This window comes from Ovis canadensis, chromosome 11, assembly GCF_042477335.2.
Source record: "Ovis canadensis isolate MfBH-ARS-UI-01 breed Bighorn chromosome 11, ARS-UI_OviCan_v2, whole genome shotgun sequence".
NCBI classification, from domain to species: domain Eukaryota; kingdom Metazoa; phylum Chordata; class Mammalia; order Artiodactyla; family Bovidae; genus Ovis; species Ovis canadensis.
Genome location: NC_091255.1, coordinates 25336709 through 25353011, shown reverse-complemented (window position 1 = coordinate 25353011; position 16303 = coordinate 25336709). Strand labels below are relative to the sequence as shown.

The following is a 16303-nucleotide window of genomic DNA, read 5'->3' as shown; positions in this document are numbered from 1 at the left end:
AGCCGGCCGGGTGGGGGATGCGCTGCACAGATGTGCCGGGTTGTGCGGGGCTGGCGGGAGAGACGCGGAGTAGCAACCTTGCGTGTCTGTGGGCCGTGTGTGGATGAGTGTGAGGCCACGTCTCACTGTGTCGGGTGGGCTGTCGAGAACCCGAAGCCGCTGTCTAATGTGGGCCTTTGAGCAAGTGTGTGAGTGGGGTGTCAGGCGCTGAGTGTGGGTAGGATGTGCGTGTGTGCGTGTGAACGGGCATCTCGGTGTATCTGGTGGAAGTGGGTTTATTTTTGCAGACGCTGTACTGTGGCTATTTGAGTACGTGTGTTGTGTGTAGGATAGAGGGCTGGTGTGTATGCTCTACTTGGGTGGACCGTTTGCATTTAGCGGGTGGTGGGTGCCAAGTGTGTTGATGTGTGGGTGGATATCAGCAGCTTCTGGACGTGGTGTGTAGTTGGTGTGTGGCATGTGTGTGGTGTGTAAGACGAGTATGTGTGTTGGGCTGCTAGGAGCAGTCCCTGCGTCTCTGGCAGATTGGGCCCAGCAGGGGCAACCCTGCCTTTTAGGAGCTTCTGGTGTCCCCTCTTAGCCACTTCCCTGGGGAGCTCTGCTGCTTACCCCTGACTGCAGCCCACCACGCACAGCCTCCCTGGATGAGCGGGAGGGGGAGAGTGACTTCGGAGGACCGGAGACTCCCAGGATGCCATTCTCACAGCAGGGTTCCTACAGTTGCTTAATGATGATGTCTTTCTTCCCTCCTGGGCAGGCTCAAGGTCTTCCACTAACCTCTGGGCACTTTGGACACTTTCATTCAGCTTTTTAATTAATCAATTAAAGTCTTTATTGGATGTGTTACAATTTTGCTTCTGTTTTATGTTTTGGTGGGTTTTTTTTTTTTTTTTTGGCCCTGAGGCTTGTGGGGTCTCAGCTCCCCGACCAGGAATCTAACCTGTACTCCCTACATTGGAAAGCGAAGTCTTAACCGCTGGACTGCCAGGGAAGTCCCTCGCTTTTTAAAATGTTCCATCTTGGCGTGTCTCATTCACTTGGGGAAGTAGCTCCTGAAGTTGGGTTTTGCTAAAATTCTGCTCTGGATTCGGTTCCTTGAAGACATCTGTTGCTGGCTTTGGGGAAAGGTTCCGAATCTGCCAGTTTTGTTGGGGCCTCTGACAGAGGCTCACTCACCAGGGCTTCAGTCTGGTCCCGGCAGTCCTGGGACGGAGGCCACGGTGTCACATATCCCGGCCAAGGTGGGGGGAGCCTGTGGGTTCAGTGAAGTGACTGATGAAGCAGCCGGACCCCCCCAGCATCACAGCCCTGGGGTGGCACAGAGCCCTGTCCCGTAGAACCTTTGAGACCTTTTATGTTTCCCATTTGTTCAGCTGTTATGGGCTTTTTCTTTCCTGGGTTTTTTTTTTTTTTTCCCTTGAAATGTACACATGCAGGTTTTGGTTACCTGAGCATCTTCCCTGCCGTGGCTTCTCTTATTAATTCTCCAGATGGGTCACCTCTTCACAGAGAGGAAGGGTATCCTACATGGGCCCCATGGCACAGATTTCTGGGCTCTTGGCACAGAAATCCAGAGGCAGACACGGGTGATCCCAAGTGATCACGGGCTTTCTTTTTGGCGCATGGATGCAGTGCGTTTCCTACGCTGCCTGAAATTCCCCCTCACCCGCTTCTTGACCAATACTTGGACCAGCTCTGTGAAGTTCTGCCCTTTCCTCAAATCCCAGCTGAAACATTGCATCCTAGGTAACTGGATTGATAGGCCCATCATAGCCTTTGTATAGCACGTTGTCATTGCATGGGTCCAGGCTTTCCTTCTGGATGTGAGCCCTTTGAGGACAGAGACCACATCTCATTCACATTTTTGCCTCTATCTCAGCACAGTGCCCTGGCACCTAGACGAAACACATCAAGATGGAGGAAAGGAGAAGGGAACTAAGATTTCCTGAATATTCCTGTATGCCAGGCAACTGAACCAGACACATTTTAAATTTCTCATTTCAACCTTGCAGGGGTGGGGGGGGGGGCGTGTGGTATTTTTACCCTCTTTTTACAACTGTTGAAAGGAATTGAACTCAGCTCTAACTCATTCCAAAGTCTAAGCTTTTCTTTTCCCATCCTGCTGCTTTCAAAAACATGAAAAATAATAACTGTATAACAAATGTAGGTCTTCCTAATCACTAGGACTTGTTCCAAGTGACTTACATTAAAAACAAGTGTCAGGACTTCCCTGCTGGTCCAGTGGCTAAGACTCCGAGCTCATGATGTGGGGGATCCGGATTTGATCCCTGGTCAGGAAACAAGATCCCACATGCCCACAAGGAAAGAGTTCACATACTGCCACTAAAGACACTGCCTGCATGCCACAACCAAGACCTGGCACAGCCAAGTAAATAAAGAGTAAACCAAGCCAGGCTTCCCAGGTGGCACAGTGGTAAAGCATCTGCTTGCCATTGCAGGAGATGCAAGAGATCTGGGTTTGAGTCCTGGGCCGGGAAGATCCCTTGGAGTAGGGAATGGCAACCCACTCCAGTATTCTGGCCTGAAAAATTCCATGGAGAGAGGAGCTTGGTGTGCTACAATCCACGGGGTTTCAAGGAGTCAGACACGACTGAGCGCCACCACCGAAAGCAAATCCAAAAAATGACAGGAAAAAAAAAAAGTGTCATAAACATTCTAAATGTTTAACCCTCAAAATAATCCGATGAGGCCCAAATGAATACTGCTGTTTTCTCTACTGCAAAGGAGAGGACTCCTGACCACAGAGAGCTTGAGTTACTCACCCTAAGCCACGCAGCTTAAGCTGGAGGGCAGCCTTTCAGTGCAGGCAGCTGGGCTCCAGCCCCTGTGCTCTCAAACCCTGCCCCACGGCATCGGTGCTCTCAGAGCTACCCTGACATGTCAGCTCTCGTGAATCAGGCGAGCTCTCTTGGCTGAAAAAACAAACTCACAAGGCAGTTCCTGAACTGCCCCATGCGACCTATCCACCAAGAAGTCCACATTTAGCCTTGCGATTTCCCAATCATAAGCTTTTAAGAAAATCTCCCTTTTCCTGTTTCTCTCTAAAACATCTGTCGCTCCACACCTGGCTTCCTGGCCTTGGGTGTGACCTTTGGGCGCCAGCCAGCCCACATTTCTGGTGGGTGACCACCACTGCCAATTATCAGCTCTTTCTCCCACGAAATGAGTTTGCTGGGAGGGAAGGCCCGTTGGAGTCAATATGATTTTCTGTTTTTATAATCCTGTTGTAGGAGCTGACAGTTGTGGGCTTGATCAGGCTTCACTGGAGCCCTTGGCATTCCTGCTTATCCCCAATCCCTACTACTCAGGGGCATGGTTATTGGAACGTATCATATTGTTCAGTCGTCCAGTTGTGTTTGAATTTTTGTGATCTCATGAACTGCAGTACTCCAGGCCTCCCTGTCTCTCACCATTTTCTAAGTTTGCATCAGTGATGCCATGTCCATTGCATCGGTGTCCACTGTATATCCATTGCACTGCTGATGCCATCCAGGCATTATGTCCATTGCATCGGTGATGCCGTCCGGGCCTCTCATCCTCTGATGCCCTCTTCTCCTTCTGCCCTCAATCTTTCCCAGCATCAGGGACTTTTCCAGTGAGTCAGCTGTTCACATCAGGTGTACTCCAGTATTTTGGAATATACCATAGGTACCACCTCACCTGGCTCTTCGGAATCCCTGCTACACATCCCATCAGTGACAGTCCACTGGTAACTGATTGTATTCCAAAACATCTGGCAGTGTTTAAAGCTCCCTTTTGTCACATTGGAATCAATCTCTTTGCAAATGTCTCCTAATTTATCCCTGGGGAGCCACACAAAATATGTTTGATCTTTCTTTCACATGGGAACCCTTCAAAATACTTTATAAAATTGAAGTACATCAGTGGTGAAAGGGGTGCTAGAAGTCAGCCTTCTAGCCAAATCTTCAAGAAAGTCTTTTCTTCTCCAGATTAAATGCTATCAGTTCCTTCATCTGTTTCTCCTGCATATTCTGCTCTCGGGATGGGATCTCGGGTGCTGATGTCTTTAAAATGGTCCCATACCCATTGGTATGAACCCACCAAGCCCTTTACTTCACACCTGATCCTTCCAGAACCTGATCTTTCTTCTGATGGTTGTGGGTTCTTTTCTGCCCCCATCACCACCTCTGGGATTAAGTGGAGGTGGTGGGTGGGAAGAGGGAAGCGTGGGCAGTAACAATGTGTTCTTGGTGGCTCTGCTTAAGATGCCAAGTGCATTTTCTGTTATGACTCCTGGTGATGAGCTGACATTGCTTCTCATCCTAGAGTTCATTGCTATTATGGGGCAGGTGGGCCTCTGTGGTCTATCTGTGAACCTAAATAGCTGGCCTTTTCTTCCTTCTTTCTCTTTGTCTTTCTTTTTCTGACCCTGTGCTGCCCTGGGGTCCCTATCGCTATGCCTCTCTCTCTCCTCCCTTCTCTTTTTCCTTTTCCTTCCTTTCTTCGCTTCCCAACCTCTGCCTGAAGCCTTGGGGTCCCCTCTGATTCTTAGCTCATGTAACTGGTGACCTCTGGGCTCAGGGAGGTGGTTACAGTGCCCCAAGATCTCAGCCAGTGTCGAGTGGTCATGATGGGGGCTCCAGAGCTGCTAGAAAGGCTGAGCAGAACTTCACCAGGGTTTTGATCACTGGGCATCTCATTTCCCCATCCTTCCCAGCCTCCCTCCCTGGAGCTGGCACTGGAGTTGCTGCTCCATCTCACTTTGCACGTGTTTCAGCCTCTCCACTGCTTCCCCCACTCACTCTATGGCTTTCTTATATTATACTTGGCCCGCCTAGCACTTGCTTCTTCCAGAAGAAAGAATCTCTTTCTTAGATTTCTCTGATTTTTTTTTTTTGGCAGTTTTTGGTCATCCTCATTTTACTGGAGTTCAAGCTCTCAGCTGCTCATCTTTCACCAGCACTAAATCCCAGGGCTCAGAGGGCAAACAAGGGCACACAGCCACCAGAAGAAAGATGGGGACTGGAAGGACCAGGTCCAGAGCAGGGAGCTGCTAAGTTCATGCTCTGCTGAACCACTGTGCTCCAGGGTGAAAGCAAATCCTGAAAGATGGGAGGATGTAATGTAACCTAATATCTAATTGAACTCCTTCACTCTGGAGGGTGGGGGCAGCAGGATGAAGCAGAGGTCCAGAGAGGGGAATGGCTCGTATAAATCACACAGATGGATGCTGAGAAACACACAACCGGAACCCAGATTCCAGCTACTGGTTTATTCTCTGCTCACCCTATGTAATGGACTTCCCTGGTAGCTCAGCTGGTAAAGAATCCTCCTGCAAGGCAGGAGACCCGAGTTCAATTCCCAGGTCAGGAAGATACTCTGGAGAAGGGATAGGCTACCCACTGCAGAATACTTGGGCTTCCCTGGTGGCTCAGATAGTAAAGAATTCGCCTGCAGTGAGGGAGACCTGGATTGGATCCCTGGGTTGGGAAGAACTCCTAGAGGAGGGGATGGCAACCCATTCCAGTATTCCTGCCTGGAGAATCTCCGTGCACAGAGGTGCCTGGTGAGCTACAGTGCATGGGTTGCAAAGAGTCAGAATAAATTTTCAACAATCCATTTTGAAACTAGCAAAGTATTCACATGGTCAAAAAGGACAAAGGAGTAAAAAGTTTAGTAAAACAGTCTCTCTACCCCTCGCCTTTGTGGCCATCCATCTTTCCTCCCTGAAGGCCACTAATGCTATCAATTTATTGTATAATTTATTAGTGATGCTCATGAATATACATGTGTGCATAACCGCCATGTGTCTCCCCTTTCTCACGCAAATGGTTGCATTCTGCGAACACCATTCACTGGAGTAATTGCGTTCTGCGTTCTTGACACCTTTTTCTTCTCTGTGTTTGCAGTTATTTTATGGTTGCCTTCCTCTGGCATCTCTCTCCAACTTCTGTGCTTTTCCTCAACTTCTCATTTCACGTTGTCCTGCTCTTCCATCCAAGAATGACAGTGGGTCCTATGGCAAGGTGGTACACAGAACTTGCTGTTTTATTATCAGAGTTTCTGTTAACTCTTTGTTAGATATGCTGATGGATGAAAGCCCTTGTGTGGATAATCTCAAACAGCAGGCAGTGCGAAACTATTTCAATTTGCCACTGAACAGTATTAGATGATGCATTTGAAAGGATTTAGTTTTCTAGTCATATTTTCTTTAAACTAATTATAACACACACACACATACACACACACACACAGAGGCAAAATTGAGTGTCCTGAGAATACAGCTCCAGTTGGTTTGGGAAAGTGGTCCAAACTTGCATTGGTAGGCGGAGAAAGCCAGTTTTGGACTCAGAAATTTCTGTGACTAATATAGAGAGCAGGTAAGACACACCCTTGAGAGAAACAGAGGGTGTCACGGCCAAAAGTGATCTTAGTGAGCATGCGGTTACTCTTAGAAGAGGAACTTGATAAACAAGTTTAGTGACTTGCCCTGGTCACTGGGAAGTTGATCTTATGATGGTGATGATGATGGTAGTGATGTTGGGTGATGGTGATGGTGTTGATGAGGATGGTGATGATGGCGGTTGGTGATGGTGGTGATGGTGATGGTGGTGGTGATGGTGGTGGGTGATGGTGATGGTGGTGTTGATGATGTTGATGATGGTGATGGTGGTGGGTGATGGTGATGGTGGTGTTGATGATGGTGGTGATGGTGGTGATGATGGTGATGATGGTGGTGTTGATGCTGGTGATGATGGTGGTGGGTGATGGTGATGATGGTGTTGATGGTGATGATGGTGATGATGGTGGTTGTTGACGGTGATGATGATGATGGTGGTGATGGTGATGATGGTGGTGGGTGATGGTGATGATGGTGGTGATGATGATGTTGGATGATGGTGATGATGGTGGTGATGATGATGGTGGTGATGGTGATGATGGTGATGATGGTGGTGGGTGATGGTGATGGTGATGATGTTGGATGATGGCGATGATGGTGGTGATGATGGTGTTGATGATGATGGTGATGATGGTGGTGGGTGATGGTGATGATGGTGGTGTTGATGCTGGTGATGATGGTGGTGGGTGATGGTGATGATGGTGGTGATGATGATGGTGGTGATGGTGATGATGGTGGTGATGGTGGTTGTTGACGGTGATGATGATGATGGTGGTGATGATGGTGATGGTGATGATGGTGGTGATGGTGATGATGGTGGTGATGGTGATGATGGTGTTGATGATGATGGTGATGGTGGTGATGGTGATGATGGTGGTGATGGTGATGGTGGTGATGATGGTGATGATGGTGGTGGGTGATGGTGATGATGGTGATGATGATGGTGATGGTGATGATGGTGGTGATGGTGGTTGTTGACGGTGATGATGATGATGGTGGTGATGATGGTGATGGTGATGATGGTGGTGATGGTGATGATGGTGGTGATGGTGGTGATGATGGTGGTGATGGTGGTGATGATGGTGGTGGGTGATGGTGATGATGGTGGTGATGATGATGGTGGTGATGGTGATGATGGTGATGATGGTGGTGGGTGATGGTGATGGTGATGATGTTGGATGATGGCGATGATGGTGGTGATGATGGTGTTGATGATGATGGTGATGATGGTGGTGGGTGATGGTGATGATGGTGGTGTTGATGCTGGTGATGATGGTGGTGGGTGATGGTGATGATGGTGGTGTTGCATGATGATGACGGTGATGATGGTGGCAATGATGTTGAGTGATGGTGATGATGGTGCTGATGGTGATGATGGTGATGATGGTGGTTGTTGACGGTGATGATGGTGATGGTGGTGATGGTGATGATGGTGTGGTGATGATGGTGGTAGTGGTGATTGTGATGGTGATGATGATGGTGATGCCGATACTGATATTGATAGTGAGAACTAATTGTGTGTCAGGCACTGTGCTCGATGAACATGCATGAGCTCATTTAACCCTCACAGAAACCTTATGAGGTATGTGTCACCATCATAGCTCTTCCGCCCAGGAGGAAACTGAGGCAGGTTGGATAAGTAACTTGTCCAATCAGTGCCTGTTTTGGCTCTGAAGTACAGGGCTGAATTAGGTGAAATTATGACTGTAGTGGATATCGACTGAGCACCTAGCATGTGTCAGACACCGTGCCAGGCATGGGAAATGCAGCATCTACTAAGACGTGATCTCTGTCTTAGCTTGCGGTCTAGCGGGGGGTGTGGGTCAGAAAATAGATACTTGTGTTAAAGTATGATAAATGCTATGCCAGAGTGTGTGGAGAGGGCTCCTCTTCCTTGGTCTGAGAGCACTCATCACACACTGAATTTGGTTTCCAACTGAATTTCCCCATGCATTTTCGTTTTCTCACCCAGCTCATGGAGAACTGTTTAACTCTGTCTACAGGGACCCACCTTGGAGCCAGGATCTGAGACCAGAGACAGCCCCAGCAGAAGTCCATGAGGAGGAGCCCTGACCCATGACATCCACGTGCCCACATTCCCATCCTCCTCCTGATGTGGGTTTTTGTGTCCTCGGTGGTGTCCTGTTGACCTGTGACATTTACTTCCTGAAGCCAGATCCTGTCAGTAATGAATCTGTCTCTTCCCCCCGTCACCTTCCCTATTCTGGGCTTAGGCTTGAATAACCGGGTGTTGGTTGTAACTCTGACCATAAAGTTAGCAGAGCAATGGAGCTTTGCACCCTTTCCCACCTAATTTCCTCTCCCATACATATAACAAAACTCATTAGAACAGTTAAGCATAATAACCGTCTCTAGTATAGTTACCATCCACTCATGGTACGGAAAGGCAGGCAGTTAAAATCGGATTTAATGACATAAAACTCGAGGTACAATTAGGCATTTTATTTCTCAATTCCTTGGCTGTCCCCTTCCCAGCCATGACTTAGTAGTACCCCGGCTCTCACCTCCCCTTCGGGGAGCACTCACTAACCAGCCCTGAATCTGTCTTGCAGACAGACCCTTTGCAGTGACTCAGAGATTTCAGGCTGGGTTGATTTGTCAAAAGCCTCCTTTCCCAGCTGCTTTCCCTCGAGCCACTGCTTTTCTCTGGCTCTGCCACCAGCAGTTTGTTTATTTCCTTTCCCTTATAAATGACCTGGGCCAAACCACTACCTCGGGTTTCTATCCTCCTGGTTTATCTTGCCTGTCCACCCACAGGAGGGGCAGAATGGGGAGGGGTTTTGTACATTCTTTTGCAGTGGTATGGACCTCTGTGATTATCCAAATAGAAGACAGGGCAAAGGAGGGCAGGGCAGGAAAGGCAGGATAAGAAAAGGAAAGGGGAGAGGAGGGGATGATGGGGAGGAAGAAGAGAGAAAGATAATACAGAGCATCTGCTGGGTGTCTATCACAAACGACTATGGACACCACATAATGTTTTTTATTTTTTTGGCTGGATCATGCTGCTTGTGGGATCTGGGTTTCCCAACCAGGGATCGAATGCAGGCCCTCAGCAGTGAAAGCACCAGGTCTTAAGCACTGAACTTCCAAGGCATTCCCCCATGTGATGTTCCTTCATGACAATTCACGATAATGTGAGCCCATTTTACAGATGGGCACATAGAAATTTTATTCTTCTAATCTTATTCCCTCTGTTGCTGGTTTAAGCACAGCTCAAACCATAATCACTCAATGCAACCACTCACTGAGCTGGATGTCAAGCACTGAGTTAAGCCTCATCTTCCAGACAGAGAAAATGGGGCTCAGAGACAGGAAGACTCAGGGCTCAGAGACCTGCTTAGGGTCACACAGAGTAAGTCGCATAGCAGCCGAGCCAGGATTCCAACCCAGGTCTGACTCCAATGTGTTGGTAATTATTAGAAAGGCAGGAAATTGGGAGTTAAAAGAGAGAATAGATAACGTGGGTGGCAGCATAATTTAGAGTTTCGCAAAAGCCCTCAGGGAGATGGAGGAAGTGAAAACAGAAGCCAGGTTCTCAGTATCGGCAGTGCATATGGGGCTCTTTTTTCCCCCAGCTTCAGTGTGATGCATCATGGGCAGAGCTAAAAAGTATACGAGCTCAGAGGCAAGGAAGAGGTTTAGGGGGCTTCCCCAGTGGCTCAGTGGTAAAGAATACACCTGCCAATGCAGGAGACACGTGTTCAATTCCTGGTCCAGGAAGATCCCACATGCTGTAAAGCAACTAAGCAGGTGCTCCGCAACTACTGAGCGGGCGCTAGAGGCCAGGAGCCACAGCTGCTGAAACCCACGCACCCTAGAGCCCATGCTCCACAACAAGAGAAGCTACCGAGTCCCCAAGCACCACAACTAGAGAAAGCCAGTGCAGCAAGGAAGACCCAGCACAGCCAAAAATAGGTGTATAAATAAATACAATTATAAAGAAAGAAAGAGGTTTAGGGAAGTACCCATGCGTACAAGTGCTATAGGCTGAGCCAAGTAATTTGAAGAAAGCCCCACAAAATATTTCCTCTCTCAACATCCAAATGATAAAACATTACCTGGCTGCAAAGTGGGAAGCCATCTTTACAAACCACAGACTTTCAGCCTACTGTCTCCCTCCCTCCCTCCTTCCTCTCCTCTCTTCCAGACCTCAGCTTTGCTTTCTTCTTTTAATCAATACTTCTCTAGGCCAACAATGCTTAAGTTTACTCATTCAATAATCTGCAGCAGCCTACAGTACTAACACACAACATTGCATTCAAAACAGCCTTCTGAAAGCGCCCGGAGTTATGAAGGCAAGTTCATAAGCTCAATGTGCAATAAGAGCAGGAAACAGTTCACACCCTTTGACCTGGAAATCCCATGCCCTAGAAGCTTCCCCAAGGAAATAACCCCCAAAGTACAAAGGTATTTGCAATGAGGGCTTTTCATGCTAGAAAAAAAATAATAGAAAAGAAAAACAGTTCACATGCCCAACATTAGGCAAACAGCTAAGCTAATGATGGTGACAATATGTTCATGGAAAAATGCACCTTTGTGCCTGAACAATAATCAGGGGAGAATTAGGAGAGACAGTGTTTGTTAATAAACAGGGTTTTTTGAAAAAGTTTCTTTGATTTCGGAGAAACAAATGAAACATAAGCAAGCTTACCAAAGCCAAGCTTGGGAACAAGGGACGTTGTAAGAAGAAAAATTTCTGTCTCTATGCATTGGGATCTTTGGATCATGAGCCACTGCACCTGGTCCTCTTAGCTAATCTCACCAACCTTCCCACCGTGGCACTGCCCACGTGCCAATGGAAGCAAGCCATAGGTGATGTCCTGATGTGGCTGAAGCCATCGCCCTGAACCCTGCCCACTCTCGTGTGTTCCTCTTGACTCCTGGGTACCCCTCCCCTGCATGACCAGGATCCCTGCCTCAGTCTCAATCCCTTTTGAACAAAGCCCCAGTAATAGCTCATACGATAGATGCTAAGTGTCCAAATAATAGCTCATAATAAAAGCTGACACCAAGGTGAACTGCCCCCAATATGGGAGAGGTATTCGATGATGATCACACTGAGTTGTTGCTTTCCTTGTGTCCTTTCTGCTGGCTGGGTCCCTGAGAACTGTCTCTGATCATGGACACAGAATCTGTACCAAAGAGGAAATGACTTCTGAGACAAGGCGATTTTATGAATGTTTAAAATGTCTGGAACATTAAAGGAATCGTATTTCAAAAAAATAGAACAAAACAAAAACCAGACTCTTCCTAGAGACCTTACTCTGACTTGTGATTAAACTTATGGCTGGCTGACTCAGTTCAGTGCACTTGACCCTGCCTGGACCTTGACAGTATGAAGGGTCTGAGCCCTTTCTCCAACTGCATCATGCTTCTATCTTTAATTGTGGTTGAAATTCTCCCTGGTCTTGGCACCCATAATAGTCTTCATTCCAGTTTAAAGGCAGTTCAAAGAGATAAGGAACAGTTTGAGCAGTCACAATGCATGTCCCTGAACTAATAATAATGATAATAGTAGCCTTAATTAATTGAGGATAGTAATGTGGCAGGCATAAAGCTAGGGACTTTGCATGCATTATCGCATTTAATCTCCAAGTAACCCTAGTGAACGTGTTATTCTTTCTCTTTGTGCCAAAGAGGAACCTGAGGCTGAGAGAGATCAAGTGGATTACTTAAGGTCAAATTCGAGTTTTGCTGATGTTAAATTCTCCTCCTAACCCCTGTTACATGATACAACCTTCCAGGCACTATCGCATAGTTTAAGCATGAGTGAACCTTTGATTTTCAGGGAGCCTACCTTTACTTTATGTACAATCTTGAAAACTTGCATGGTTATTTGTTTTTCAGGCTCTCAGGAGAACAAAAATGATATACATCATGAAAAGAAACAAGTAGATTTAAGATTCAAGTACCCTTATATTCAGAGTGTATAGCCAAAGTTTGACCACAAAGGAGAAGACAAAAAAGGGACTAAAACGACTGAGAAAAAGATGGCACTTAATGTTGGGTAACCTCTATATGTTTCTAATCACCCTGAGTCTTTTAGCCCCAAAATAAGAGTTGGAATTTACAATGATGGTCTTGGGTTGCCAAGATCACATTTTATTCTGCATAATTTACATAAGAATATATGAAAGAATGGGATATTTTTCAGAAGGAGTTTTGGCCAAATGGTTTCATTAAAAAAAAAAAAAAGTGGTGCTCCAAAGAATAAATAAATCCTTAACTCTTGGAAATGTCGGCTGTGCAGAAAAACAACTTATTGCTTTGGAAGAGAGAGCCTAAATGACAAAGGTCCATTTCCTTCTTTGGTCCATTGTTGCAGCCATCACCTTGAACAAGTTTCCCTGCTGTCATCTTGGTTGATGGCCAAACCATCATTCGGTACATAGCTTAACATTTCCAATTGATTACGATGCTGTCAGTTGGGTTATGTTGTGGGTCTTTAGTTGTTCTAGAAAAGGGAGTTTTGTGGTGTTTAAGTGTTTCTTTTCTGTTTCTTAAACTAAAAATAATGACAGACCAATTTTTACCTCATTTTTTTTTTCTCTCCCTGCAGGAAGAAATAATAAAGGAAAAATGGAATTCTTTTTGAGAAAACAGTTCTCCTGGTCATGTCTCCATCAGAAACATTCTAGGGTTCTGTTCTGTAGGTCTTCGAAGTCTTATGCAAATAGAGATGGAATTCTGCCTTAAAGATAGGTGCCAGAAATCAGAATGTCTCATTTAATGGAGCTCGTTTCTTAGTTTTCTGAAGGCGAATTTCCCTTGGAGGATTTTGTGTGCCAGTGTGTGTATGAGCGTGTGTATGAGTGTGTATATGTGTGTATGCATGCGTATGTGTCTGTGTGTGTATGTGTGTGTCTGTGTGTTGCCCTTTTACATGTTCACACTAATTGACAAGAAGGAATGTGAAATGTCTGTGTAGCTCTGTGATGTGTTGACAATATATCATTTTAAATTTGGAACTGGACTTTTATCCAGGGGAAGAGAGATTTCATTCATGAATTCTGTGTCCCTTTTTCACCAAGAAATCTTGGAATTATCCTCAACTATGTCCTTACTTTGGAGAAGGACATGGCAACCCACTCCAGTATTCTTGCCTGGAGAATTCCGGACAGAGGAGCCTGGTAGGCTACAGTCCATGGGGTCGCAAAGCGTCGGGCATGACTGAGCAACTTCACTTCACTTTCACTTTCAAGTTCTTACTTTAGCGGGCCTTCTGAGGTGGTGCGATGATAAAGAATCTGCCTGCCAATGCAGGAGGCATGTTCTATCCCTGAGTTGGGAAGATCCCCTGGAGCAGGAAGTGGCAACCCACTCCAGTATTTTTACCTGGAGAATCCCATGGACAGAGGAGTCTGGTGGTCTATAGTCCATGGGGTCATAAAGAATCAAACATGACTGAGAGACTGAGTAGGCACACAAGTTTTTACTATGACTCCCCCCACCACCCCCAACATTCCATTCATCATTAAAGGCTGTCCATTCTGTCCCTAAACTACTCTCAAGCCCCTGGGCTGTGTTCCTTTCTCATGGCTGCTGACTCGGTTCAGGCCTGCTGGTCTACAGAAGTCTACATTATTTTTAGTTTAAGCCTACCCTGTTATTATAGCTCTTAATGGGCCCCTTGTCTTTGATTTCCTCCCTCGCTGATCCATTCCTGACCATATCATTCTGATTACGTCATTCTTCTGTTTGAAACTCTTCAGTGGCTCCCCAAGGCTTATGACAGTGCTTCACAGCCTGCGTGTTCACATGATGGGCTGAAGGAAGCGTGGGTGTTGACTCTCGGAGCTTTGGGGGCAACAGAGCAGGCTTGGGCAGCAGGAGCCCCAGGGGCTCCTCAGGACTATAGCCTTTGCTCCAGTATGCTGTAGAGATATCACCGATTTCCTTCTGGAAAAAATTCCAGAAAGTTCTGGAAAAGCCTAGACTCTAAACCCCTTTTCACCCCAGCCCCACTTATTCCACCAGCTTCTCCTGCTACATCCTACCCCACAAACCTTTTATCCCAGCCCCCTAAGCTTCTTGCTTTCCCATCTTCAATCCAACCACATTTTTGCAACTTTCTGACTTTAAAGTTGCCATGTTCCCTTTTCTTCTTGGTGAACCTGCCACTTTTTAAAGATTTATTTATTTATTTTTGGCTGTGCTGAGTCTTCATTGCTTGGCATGGGCTTTCTCTAGTTGTGGTGAGTGAAGGCTACACTTCGCTGGGGTGTGTGGACTTCTCATTGCAGTGCCTTCTCATGTTGCCGCACACAGGCTCAATAGTTGTGGCTCACGGGCTTAGTTGCTTGAGGCATGTGGGATCTTCCCAGACCAGGGTGTTGAATCCATGCCCCCTGCATTGGCAGGCGGATTCTTATCCACTGTACTACCAATGAAGTCCTGAATAGAAGCCAGCTAGGGGAAATTTGAAAAGTTATTTAAACTCTCTGAGTCTTAATTTTCTCATTTGAAAAATGGAGATAATAATATCTGCCTTGCACTGTTAGCCTAAAGATTAAATAAAATAACATATGTAAAGCATTTAGTACCAAGCTTGGCATATAGTAAGCACTCGGGTAAATATTTGTTGAATAATAAAGGGTAGTGGCTATCATTAGCTGTCAGACTTTGCCAATGCACTCATCCCATAATTATGCAAGGGTTGTTAACTCCTCTTTTAAGATTTCCCTATTCATATCATTGCGGTAGATTCTACTCTGCTAGGGTGTCAGTTCCATGAAGGAAGGAATCTTGAGTTTATCCACTGGAGCATCTCATACACACTCAGCCGGACCTGGCATGTCATAGACCTTGGCAATCATTGTTGCTTGCTTGCTTTCTTCCTTTGGCTCCTGGGAAGGTCAAATGGGATGATGCATATGAGATACTTTGAAAGTATACACATCTTGCAAATACCTTACAAGTCTAGAAATTACCCTTTCATGGACACTTTTAGTCTCAAGGCTGATGATCAGGCTGAGCTGCCAGCACACAAACAGGCTTGTAGACCATGTTCCGTGGCATGGCACGTCAGTTCTAGGGCAGTCTGAGGCCCACACAAAACATTGGCATTTTAATTTGTTGGACAGAGTTAACCAAGGCAGGCATTCTATTTGTGTCATTATCTTCTGAAATAGATGCTTGAACAGAAAACTCATTTATGGATCTGTCGGTTTCATCTCTTATGCTTCTGGCAGTGATGCAATTCTAGCTGTTTTGTCTGTTGAATTTCAGATACCCTTGTTCTCTAGGGCAGGATGTGGCCACCCTCACCAAGGAAGAGGAAGTCATCCTGGGAAGGGCAGGTGAGGGAGACGCGGGGTGGACTTCACGTCAAGTGAGAATGGGAAGCTTCTTAGGGATCAGCTGGGCCTGTCTCCTTGGTGCATTTCATAGATAACGAAATTGATGCCCAGAGAGAGTCAAGGACTTGTCCCAGGCCACACAGCCGGTGCTGGTATCCCCCTTCAATATTTTTTTCCTTTTACTTTGTTATAGTTTCTATAACAGAGAGAGGAGGAGGTGTTCCAGGCACTGGAAATAACACTAGTAAAAAACATAGAGTCTGTAGAAGGGCTCCATTCATATGGATTTGGTAGCTCAGGTCTGAACAGAGACTGAGAAGTGAAAATTCTCTGTATGTGATAGTGAATGAACATAAATAAGGTACAAAGACCAGATTGGGGTGTGCGTGTGTGTGTGCGTGTGTGTGTGCGTGTGTGTGTGTGTGTGTGTGTATGCTTTATTATTAGCATTAGCAAAAAGGGATTTAATTTTTTGTTTCATTTGCAGGAAATTTGGGTAGCTAAATAATATGAAGCTTCTAGAAAATTAGTTTCTCAACAGCATGGATTGGGGGTGGGAAGAAAAGAAGGCAGGAACACAATTACACTCTCTCCCCTTAAA

At 46.3% G+C, this 16303-nt stretch overlaps 1 protein-coding gene across 1 annotated transcript in view; it reads right to left on the bottom strand.

Annotated features, from left to right (window-relative positions):
• ASIC2 (acid sensing ion channel subunit 2) overlaps window positions 1-16303 on the bottom strand; it is a 1229563-nt gene that overhangs the window by 294625 nt on the left and 918635 nt on the right. The window lies entirely within an intron of this gene.